Genomic DNA, 11,025 nt, shown 5'->3' on the forward strand with positions numbered 1-11,025 from the left:
TACAATTCAAGTGTTAAACCTCAAAGGAGGTCACACTTGAAAGTAGTACCTCTAACAAGGTTATCGATGAGATAGGACGACACCTCCAATACAATAGGCAATAGTGACAGTAGGTTTATAAGATTCAATTAGCACTATAAGATCACTTTGTGCAACGTGGCCCTAGCAAGCTTTGGTGACACTATTGCTATGTAAAAGTTAAAACAGTCACAGCACTATAATCATTTTGTCGAATGGGACCAGCCTATTAATTAAGATTAAGAACATCACAAGCTATTATTTCAAATCAATATTTTCCATGGATTTAAATATAGAATAGCATGTAACTTCCATCAGAAGCATCTCTGTTTCCACCACAAGCAACACCACTCAACCTCTCAACAAGGAAACTCTCACCAGTCCATCCCACATCGAACTGATGTTTGTTTGTTGCTTAACGCCACAATTGGCAATATTCCAGCGATATGACGGCGGTCTGTAAATAATCGAATCTGGACCAGACAATCCAGTGATTAACATATTGAGCATGGATCCAAGCAATTGGGATACGATGACATTCATCAACCAAATCAGCGAGCCTGACCACCTGATCCCGTTAGTCGCCTCTTACGAAAAGTCACCTTTTACGGCAAACATGGGTTGCTGAAGACCTATTCTAACCCATATCTTCACGGGATCTAACTGATGAAGCTCATAACATACTTAATTAGAACACCAACATCCTTATCAAAAGTTGTGTAGCCGGTGAATGAATGTGTACAACGTTGCTTTAACTGTGCAGCAGGAGTTATACCATCACAGAAGTTGTTTTTTGTTTAATGCTGCACTCAGCAATATACCATCATTGCCATACAATCAACCAAATCCACCTCGTCTGACCGCTGATCCATTAAATTGCCTCTTATGACCTGCTTAAGTTGCCGGGGACAACTCCGACCTGGAATCCACATCAGTTTGAAGTTGTGGTAAATGGGTTTGAAGCCAAGATAAGTTTGTACTCTTCACTCCATAGCATTGATCACATGCACACTTAGGACAAGAGCTTGAGTATACCGACCCATGCTGGCAGTCACCAGCTGTCAATCATACACGTTTGTATGGCATACATGTCTCATTCCGTCAAGTCAATAATATATTTCAACACGCATCATGCATATAGCATTCTAATTTCATGCCAGTATCCTATTCCAATACACAATGGATTGATATTTAATACTTATATACTTGATGCTCTTCAAACAGAAGTCGAAATGTTTCTGGTGACCTAGAAATTTACAGTACTGAGTGACATGAGTGCTGAAACAAGCGTGGTTCTACACCACTTGAACATTTTCAAGCAGTATTCCATTTGTGTTCATCCTGGATTTTCTCAGAAAGAGATACAGATTTACTAAACATTCAACCTTGTCCTAGTGTGTGAATTAACATTTATAGTCATGTCAGCAATATTTCAGCCACATTGTGCCAAGGCAAAGTAATATACATATACATTCTACAAACTGTCATCAATGGGCAGCAAAATAACTAGTATCATAGATTTGCATTTAACCCTCTTGGGGCAACGGGACCATATATGGTCCCTGACTTTTTAACACTTCCTTAGTGCCATGGGACCATATGTGGTCCCGTGAAAATGTCCTTTTCAACTGTGAATTAAGATGTCAAACAGGGAGTGTGCAAAATCAAAATCATAACCATCATCACGCCAATCTTGTCAGGTTTAACATTGTGTTACTAATATTTTATACAGCGCTACGGATTGCGAAATATGGTGAGATTAGTAAAGTGGTTACCGCGTTTCTCGACCTTTTTCTGCAATGTTTGAACTTTGAACGAATGACAGCAAATTTTGATTATGCACCCATGTCACATACACGTTACTGTTCAGAAATCTGATCAGACTGGTCAGAAAGATTTACTTTTCCCCACTATACAGTTATTGGGGTAAGACTACAGATGTTTAGTCTGCAACGGACGTTTATTGTTCAAATATTGCATATTTTTATCCACTGTGTGTCATGGCGATTTAGCATGGTTATAGAGACAAAACAACAGTGCAGATCGTCGTTCTGTTTATGAAGCTGATTTACAGAAAATATTGAAATCTAAGATATGTCAAGATAGCTATGATTGTTAATTTTAAGTGGTATAGTGTATATTTATAGGCAGAAACTTCATGATCAACACGTAAACACTGAATGGCCAAGCCCGCAGTGATCAACAGGGCACATTCACATCATAGCTGTGCCCTGATTTCTTGTCTACCAGTAGTCCTACATGCTAGCTCATTTTGATGCTGCTTTTTCCATATGAAATGACTAAGAGTCATGTGTGATTGCTCCAACTACCTGACCGTGCAAATGAGTGAGTGAGTTTGGTTTTACGCTGCTTTTAGCAATATTTCAGCAATATCACAGCGGGGGACACCAGAAATTGGCTTCACACATTGAACCCATGTAAGGATTCGAACCCGGGTCTTCGGCGTGATGTGCGAACGATTTAACCACTAGGCTACCCGACCGCCCCTCACCCTGCGAATGAATTACCCTGACCGTTTCACATTTTGCTTAAGAGGAGATTTCAAAAGAAGTGTCGCCACATCTAAACTTGAGTTGACACCTTATTGTAAACAAATTGTTCACATGTGGTACCTTGGCCCCAGTTTCTGGTACACACGATACCAACGTAAAACAAATACTGAAAACATCTGCATAACTTCTAAACTGATGACAGCAATACCTTCTTGGTGGGTTAACCACATGTGGATACGATGTGCTGTACGATTTCTACTTGTTTTTCTTTTCATTGATACTGAGATAATTGTGCTATGTGTTTGCTGAAATAGTATTTTCCGAATTTTTCCGTGTGTCTAATGTACATGTACCATGCTGTGCAAGAAAATTGTACAACTAATTGTGTATGTAAATATAATATCAAATATCAATATAAATCATAACACGATGTGTTTCGTATTTCCAACATTCTGCATTGGACATGAGATCAAATATACTTTTAGATTTACAAATCATTGATGTCAAGGGTATTCTCGATTATCGTAAGTCCTTTTATTTGCTATGTTATCTGTAGTGTCAGCTGTGAGTAAAAGCTTTGGGTTTTCTCTGTTCAATTATGTTACTATCTGCTGTTTTATTTGTGTAGGCTAACAGATGGTCGGTGATTTCCCGCCGCTGTGAATTTGTCATCTGGACAGGTGTGAGTGATATGTCCTTGCATTTTGTGATGTGGCTGATCTAATGTTATGTATAAACGTGGTTTCAGTTTCCAAATAATAATATTCTCTTTGACAGAACTGATCTTAACTAGAACGTATATGTAGTAACCTACATCACAATAGGGAAGATTTTTCCACAGCGACCGACAGGTGAAGGAGATGATCTCCGACAATGGGGACAAACTTTCTCTAAAACTATTTGAGTGAGAGAAATGAAATTATGTTATGGTCACGATCTCAAATGAGTTCGAAAATTGGTGTTGTAAATTAATTTTTCACAGACTAATTGCCCTTGCTCCATGCTTTTAAACTGATTGCATACATGAATGAAAGTGTGCATGTCTATCCCCAGTGCCTGTCTCTTCTAAAGGCTTTATAAGACTGGGATTTATATTTATTGTACCCATAATAAAAAAACGAAATTTGTAAAAAGAAAATCTTGTCTAGGAGCAAGATGCATGCATTTCTTGTGTTTATTTAGATTAAGTTTTTTTCACAATCATACAATCATATATGTTCCCTCCATGCTGTAGCTAGGCCAAAAGAAAAAAAAGTCAAGATATAATTACTGAAAACCAGTCATATCATATTTTGTGAGTTTTGTTTTCATACTTCAATTTCATATTCTGCTTTCCCTTTAATGACATATAATTCCATTTTTTTCATTGATCTATGATCATTATCTGTTTCAAACTTTTCCTTTTGTAGAATGGAATGAAATAGGAAACCTTACTGGAATGATACATATGTCTTTAAATGTACATGTACATGTCAAGGTGTAAATACAATTCTAAAGTCGCATTTACAAAAAAGAATATGAAAGAAAATGTGTATTTTAACAATAATTTAAACCAGGTGATTCAAATTTTTGGAATTTTCTCTTTCACTTAATCTAGATAATACTTGTTATTGTACTGTAAATACAATATTATTTCCCCCTTTCACTTAATCTAGATACAGTCAAGTCTCGTTTATCCGACACTCGTTAATCCGACAATCGGCTTTATCCGACACTTATGAAAGGAACCGATTAAATCAGTGCTATTTAGTCCCGTTAATCCGACAGTCTCGCACTCCGACTCCGACACACATAATTTGCAATGAATTACCGAAATCACTCATTAATCAGTCTTGTTAATCCGACACAGTGATCAACGTACTCGGTGGTCATCTGCCCGAGAGTACACAGCCCCATGTTTTGATGTGAGACGAGTTGGCGAGTAGCTGCATATTTCAATGGCTGCAGAGAAAAATTTGCTTAACAATAAACACTTACTGCTTTAATTAAACAAAACAGGATTAATCACATGCCTTGATTCCCTCAATCTCATTAAATCGGATACAAGTTCTTGCTACTACTGAGGACATCCCATTACAGATCACGTCAGATCAACCTTTCGCAAACTTTGACCGACCAATGAAATTACAAGCAGGAAGGCAACATTAGCCACTAAGAAAGCAGCTTTCTTAAGCATTGCGGCACTAGTTTCAAATTGACGACTTCCATTCCATATGCTTTAAAAAGTATGTTGAATCAGTCATACATTAGAAACATATGATAAGAAAACATATACCGCTAACAATGTAACAAAACAATATGAATATTGCCTTTTCCCTCTTTATTTATTATAACGTATTTGAATCGTTGTCTATCGTGTTGTTGTCCGATTTTCGATCACGAACGTTGATACTAATTTCGTTTATCCGACATACTCGTTAATCCGACATAATCATATGTAACCAACAGTGTCGGATTAACGGGACTTGACTGTATTACTTGTTATTGTACTGTAAATACAATATTATTTCCTCCTTTCACTTAATCCAGATATTACTTGTTATTGTACTGTAAATACAATAATATTTCCTCCTTTCACCTGCAAAGGTTAACCTACCGTTTCCTTGTATCAAATATAGCCTACTCCTCGTCCACTTCAATAGCTTTCAAATTTAAGTTTAAAATTGTCCAATAATATCACATTTCAAGCTTGTTACAAGTTAAGTTTAAACATTAATCAAAACCTGAAAAGTAAATAAGCGGTCGCCGTTTGTATCGATGCTTGTATGACATGGTGCCCAAATAGGTTTGTTGTATTGATTTGCTGCCAATGAAAACGTTGCAACGATTTTGATTAAATATACTCTTCAAAAAAAGAAACTTGACATAGATGTAAAACCACTTTTTGCCAAATATCTAAAATAATTACATTAAATGAGAACAAAATAAGTCAAACAGAAAGATGATGTGTCTATAATGAATGCAGCTCAACGGAACAATGCCATTGGGAGATTACAAGCTGGAGCAACTCAGCAAGAAGTGGCCAGGCACTTTGGCGTATCAAGACAGACAATCTCCGCACTGTGGACCCGATACAACAACACCAACAGAGTTGACGACAGACCAAAGTCAGGAAGACCAAGGGTGACAACCCAAGCACAAGATCGATACACCTGGCTGCGACACCTCCGAGACCGCACTACCACAGCCACGTCTACAACCACACAGATCCCTGGGGTACACAGAATATCAGCTCAAACGGTACGCAACAGACTGAGGGAGGCTGGACTGTTTGCACGAAGACCTGTTCGATGTCATGTATTGACCCCATGTCATCTGGCGGACCGTCTGCTTTGGTGCCATCAGAGGGTTAGATGGGCACGTGCAAGGTGGAGAAATGTACTGTTTACTGACGAGTCCCGTTTCCTACTCACACGTGCTGATGGGCGCGCACGTGTCTACAGACGTCGGGTTGAACGTTACGCCCCCAACTGTGTGCAGCAGGTTGTCCAATTTGGCAGCGGGAGTGTCATGGTATGGGCCGGAATTCATCACGGTGGTAGGACGCCTCTCGTGCATGTGGCAGGTGCATTGACAAGTGTGCGTTACAGAGACTTGATCCTACAGCCTTACGTTCTTCCTCACGTCAACGTTCATGGCGGACAGTTCTAGCAGGACAAAGCTCGACCGCATATTGCACGTGTTTGTCAGGACTTCTTACAGCACAACAACATCCAGACATTACCTTGGCCAGCCTGGTCACCAGATTTGTCCCTGATTGAGCATCTGTGGGACGAGTTGGATCGACGTTTCGCAGAAGGAATCCACCGCCCCAAACACTTCTGGTGCTTCTTGATGCACTTCAGCATGAATGGCAGCACATCCAACAGCGTGTTAAGGGTGTGAGCAGTCTAATCTATGTTATTTATCACTGTTCTCATCAACAAACACATGGGTTAGTGCGGATTTTATTGTGCAAAATGTGCACTTATACACAGCTCAAACTTTTCTGTAGGGATCTCACTCACCATCTTAACAGTTTTGCCAAAACGTATAATGAATAATATTATCTTTTGAATATTTTGACATTTGAATAAAACATTCCATAAAAAACACCATAATTTCCTTGTTTGTTCAGTGTTCCCGCTGGCTTTTGAAACCGTCTGTCCCAGTGGACTGGCAACTCCCAAAATTACCACCCCCACCCAATTTTTGCTTTATCATGTTCATATTAGTGATAAAACTAACTTAACATGTTGCAAAAACACTCCCGATACATTACAGTTCTGAGCTCCGCAGTGGACTGAAACCATACCAGCAGACATCTTTAGTGCATTTGACCTCCAGTTTTCATCAAGTTATGGCATAGACATGCACTTCGCGTCAATGCCAATATGAGCCTATCATCAAGCAAGTGGGTAAATCATGAAATTTTGGGCTCCTGACACATTTTGGAGCCATTGAGTATGAACGCATGTTATCGATCTCATTGGGCAATGGACCAGTGAAGATCCGGGGTAGAATAGGTCTTCAGCAACCCATGCTTGCCGCAAAAGGCTACTATGCTTGTTGTAAGAGACGACTAATAGGATTGTGTGGTCAGGCTTGCTGACTTGGCTTGATGCATGTCATCGTATCCCAATTGCGTAGATTGGTGCTCATGATATCAATCACTGGATTGTCTGGTCCAGACTCGATTATTTACAGACCGTCGTCTTATAGTTGGAATTTTGCTGAGTGCGGCGTTAAACAACAAACAAACAAAACATTGGGCAAGTGTGGTTGATTTGGGGCATTTCACGTAAAAATGTAGCTTATATGGAGCTCTGAAAATTTATAAATATTAAACAGTGGAAACAAAATTGTTATCTGATCTTTTTCTTTTTTTATTCTATAACTCAAAATATATATAATAGGTATTATCAATATGGTATGGTGGAAACCCTAGGCAAATAAGAGGATAGTGCCCTCGGGCGACATGTTCTCTCAAATGTGGTTTCAGTCAACTCTATTACCACAATGTACAGTATGGCCGTGTATTTTGTGTTGTGGGTTCGTAATACGGCACGCGAACTTAAAGACGGATGTTTGGCATTTACCAATCTGCCGACGACTTTGGTCAGCAATTACAGATAATATGAATTGAACTCATACTTTTTTAGAGTAATTAGTACCTTCGTGTAGTACTAAATATATTTATGAAATCATAACTGTGCAAGACCCAAAATAATGGAAGACGTCAGCAGAATATAGCTTGCTTCAAAATTCCTAAAATTACAACAAAACTGCTGATATATGCATTCGACACATACTTTGTTTTAACTTACATTTATTTAATAACACACATAGGCATACTTGTATTTAAGCAGTGATGAACAATGAGGTATAATGCGATTATTCCCAAATTCTCAAGCAACCTGAAAACTGTCTGTTTATGTAAAAATAAAGTATACTGTTGACAATGGCGTTAAATCTCACACAATATATATTGCACAAGGGACAGTGCAGCTGCAGTAACCTAAACACCACAGAATGTTTAGCAGAAATATATATTTAAATATACTCATTTATGAAAGAAAGCGCATCAAGTCCAGTGAAAAGATGTAATTAATTTTCACGTGTGAAATCAACATGTAACTGTTTGCAAAATGCCACAAAGAATACATGCCAAAGTAACATTTTAGCAGAAGGCACATTCAAATGGCAGCACTTGAATCTCTTCATCTGTCAGCACACAAGATGCTAAAATTATAACATTATTCATTAATTTTTATCAATGTGACATACTTATGTTTCATCGTAATTTTGGTGAATACGTTCTATTTTTAACATATGTAGGTAAACTATAGTGTATATTGTATTTTGTTATTTCAATCTATTCATATTAGCTTTATGTATGTGAAAATAATTTCATCTATTGTTTGATGATTGTTATAAGGATCTATACCAAAACGTCGCCTTTACAGTATTAAAGAAGTTGTTATCCATAAATTGTGTCTACTTTGTAAGTTTATCTAATTCGACAATGGAAATATTTTGGAAATTCATATACTTTTGACATTTTGAGGCGGTCTGTATGAAGACTTCATACAAAATGGGTTTAGCCCATTTTCTTTTATTTAGTGCAAATTTTGCATATATTACAGATGTATGTTATGTGTAAATACATCTCAGGTATGTTCAGTTTCAGTAAAGTAAGCTCAAATCTCAGTTGTTTCAAGTCACTGAATATTTGTATATACAACTAGGACCATCGGCAATGTAGGTCATGAATATTGATGTCACTTTGTGAGTTATGGTTCAGGGAGGCTGTGTCACACACTGGTTGTTATGGATTGATAATACATACTTTTGAGCAATTGATGTATCATTCTGGAAGAGGATGTATACTAACAATTGACATGTGCAGTTATGATGGTAAAATGTGTTTGTTTAAATGTGATTGTGATTTATAAATCCATTGGTCAAAGCCACACCATTGGTAATACTCACCTCCACTCTATTATTGAAATTCTAATATCCCTTAAGAATTATAGTTTGGATATAAATTGAAGTTATTGACATATATCACAGCTTCAACTTCCCGAGGCAAGCTCGTTAACGGACTATAAAAGTCCAGTTTCCAAACTAGCCGAACTTGGCTGGAATTTCTGGGCTCAATTGTAGCGCAACCAGCGGCAATTAGTAGTATGACTAGTTATGACCCTTCTATCTCACTCTTATTGACCAATCAGATTCCCCACCTCATATTACTTGCATTTGCAAGTGCAACAAATCATGTGAGCACCTTGATTAAAAACGTGAAAAGATTTGAAAAATATCTGTTGACGCCGAGTTAGCGGTACACATGCTTTGCAAATCCATTGACCCAAATCTGTATTGCAGCTTATGAAACCAGATGTCGGTCAGGTTGCACGGTTTTCCTTGGACTGTGTATAAACTCGTTAGTCCAGTCAAAATATAACACCATAATCATAATTCAAGCCTATTGCGGCAAGGATGGAAACTGGAATTCACAGTCAGGTAACTCCCTTGCCTTGGGAAGAGGCACACCTTGAAACTTTCCAAACGTTTCCAAAGCAAAACTGCCCAGGTCAAGTGCCAATAAGATTTACACACAGCTATCAGTTTAGAGGCATTAATAACAATAAGAAACCAGGAACAAACAAGAGCACTCCAATCTGAGTAGACGACATCTTCATATTCAGTATACAGGTATTGAATTGTGAAAACAAATTGTAAATCATTGCAAGATGCACATATATGATGAACTAACATTCCAGAATACCTCATCTAAAATTAATGACATCACTGAACACACCAAGATATCTTCTGACAAATATTTTCTCTGTAGGCAAGATCTGGGGTTTGTTCAACATGAGTAAACATCAAAAGAGAAAAAAAAGATAATCTTAATCCAATTCTTTATGTGTTAGTTGTAATGACATGTAGCAGAAGCAGGAATGTAATAGACTATGCTTAAATATTTGAAGAATAAAATTCTCTAAACTAAAAAAGGGCATGCTGTTATTATATGATCTATTGATAATTAATTTATGAAAATAACACAATTAGGAACTTATTATTGCTCTTTGGTAAATATGATGCCATAAGCAGTAAAAATAACATATTACCGCTTTGGGAGGAAAAAACAAATCTCTGACATGTGTTCTCAAATACTTTCTACACATGAGAATATCAAGGAAAAACTAAATTGACAGCTGCTAACAAAGACCTTTTGACTGTCATGCAAGTCTTATATTGAAATAATATTTGGAATTAGACACGTTGGAGGAACATCCTCATTGTAATTTCTAAGAAAGGGAGGAAGGGTATTTGATCTTGTAAACATAAACAAGCAGGGTTAACAACATAATTGGAGAACTTCAGAGTTCCCAGCAAGCTGCAAAGTAATCTGCGAGCCGTTCTGTTGCGTACCTACTTGTTGTTATGCTTTTGTCATTGTTTATGGTTGCAGTCAGTTCTTGATTACGTTTCCCGGAATGAGGTATCCTGGTCTAAATTTGATGTTACAATCACCTGTTTAGACTTCCTGCGATGTCACAATGATGTCATGTTGGTTCCGGCATATTTTCCTCAAGACTACTTACAGTAGAATACGTTGTCAGCTGAATAGTATTACTGTGCATCCGCCTATGCTCTTTGATGTTTATGTTTGTCTTGTCGTGCCTGTCTGATTTTTACATATTGTGTTCGCATTGTCTATTAGAGTAAATTCTGTCGATATGCAAAAAGAATCTAGATTATCAATTGTATGTATTGATACGTCCATGGTTTATAGTTATACGTGACGTGAAACGCTTTGCTTGGATAAATATATGTAGTTATAGAAAAAACCCGTTCCTTTTGGATTTACGGTACGTACTTTTGGGAGATAGTAAGAATGGTTAAACCCACACAAGTCCTCCACGCAAGGGACTTCATACAGACCGACTCAAAATGTCAAAAGTATATGAATAAAGTAATTCCCAAAATATTTCCCTTGTCGAATTTT

General features: G+C 37.6%; 1 protein-coding gene across 2 annotated transcripts in view; it reads right to left on the bottom strand.

The window, feature by feature from the left end:
* Positions 1-10,592, bottom strand: part of LOC124142337 (probable helicase with zinc finger domain) — a 75,917-nt gene extending 65,325 nt beyond the window's left edge. The window contains exon 1 of one of the 2 annotated variants that reach the window (XM_046510755.2): positions 10,453-10,592. The gene's annotated coding sequence lies outside the window, so the exon portion shown is untranslated. Of the gene's footprint in view, positions 1-10,448 lie in introns of both variants that reach the window. The other variant, XM_046510756.2, reaches the window with a different exon arrangement.
* Positions 10,593-11,025: the final 433 nt, after the last annotated feature.

This window comes from Haliotis rufescens, unplaced genomic scaffold (genome assembly GCF_023055435.1).
Source record: "Haliotis rufescens isolate VD_foot unplaced genomic scaffold, xgHalRufe1.0.p SCAF_11, whole genome shotgun sequence".
Classification (NCBI taxonomy): Eukaryota; Metazoa; Mollusca; class Gastropoda; order Lepetellida; family Haliotidae; genus Haliotis; species Haliotis rufescens.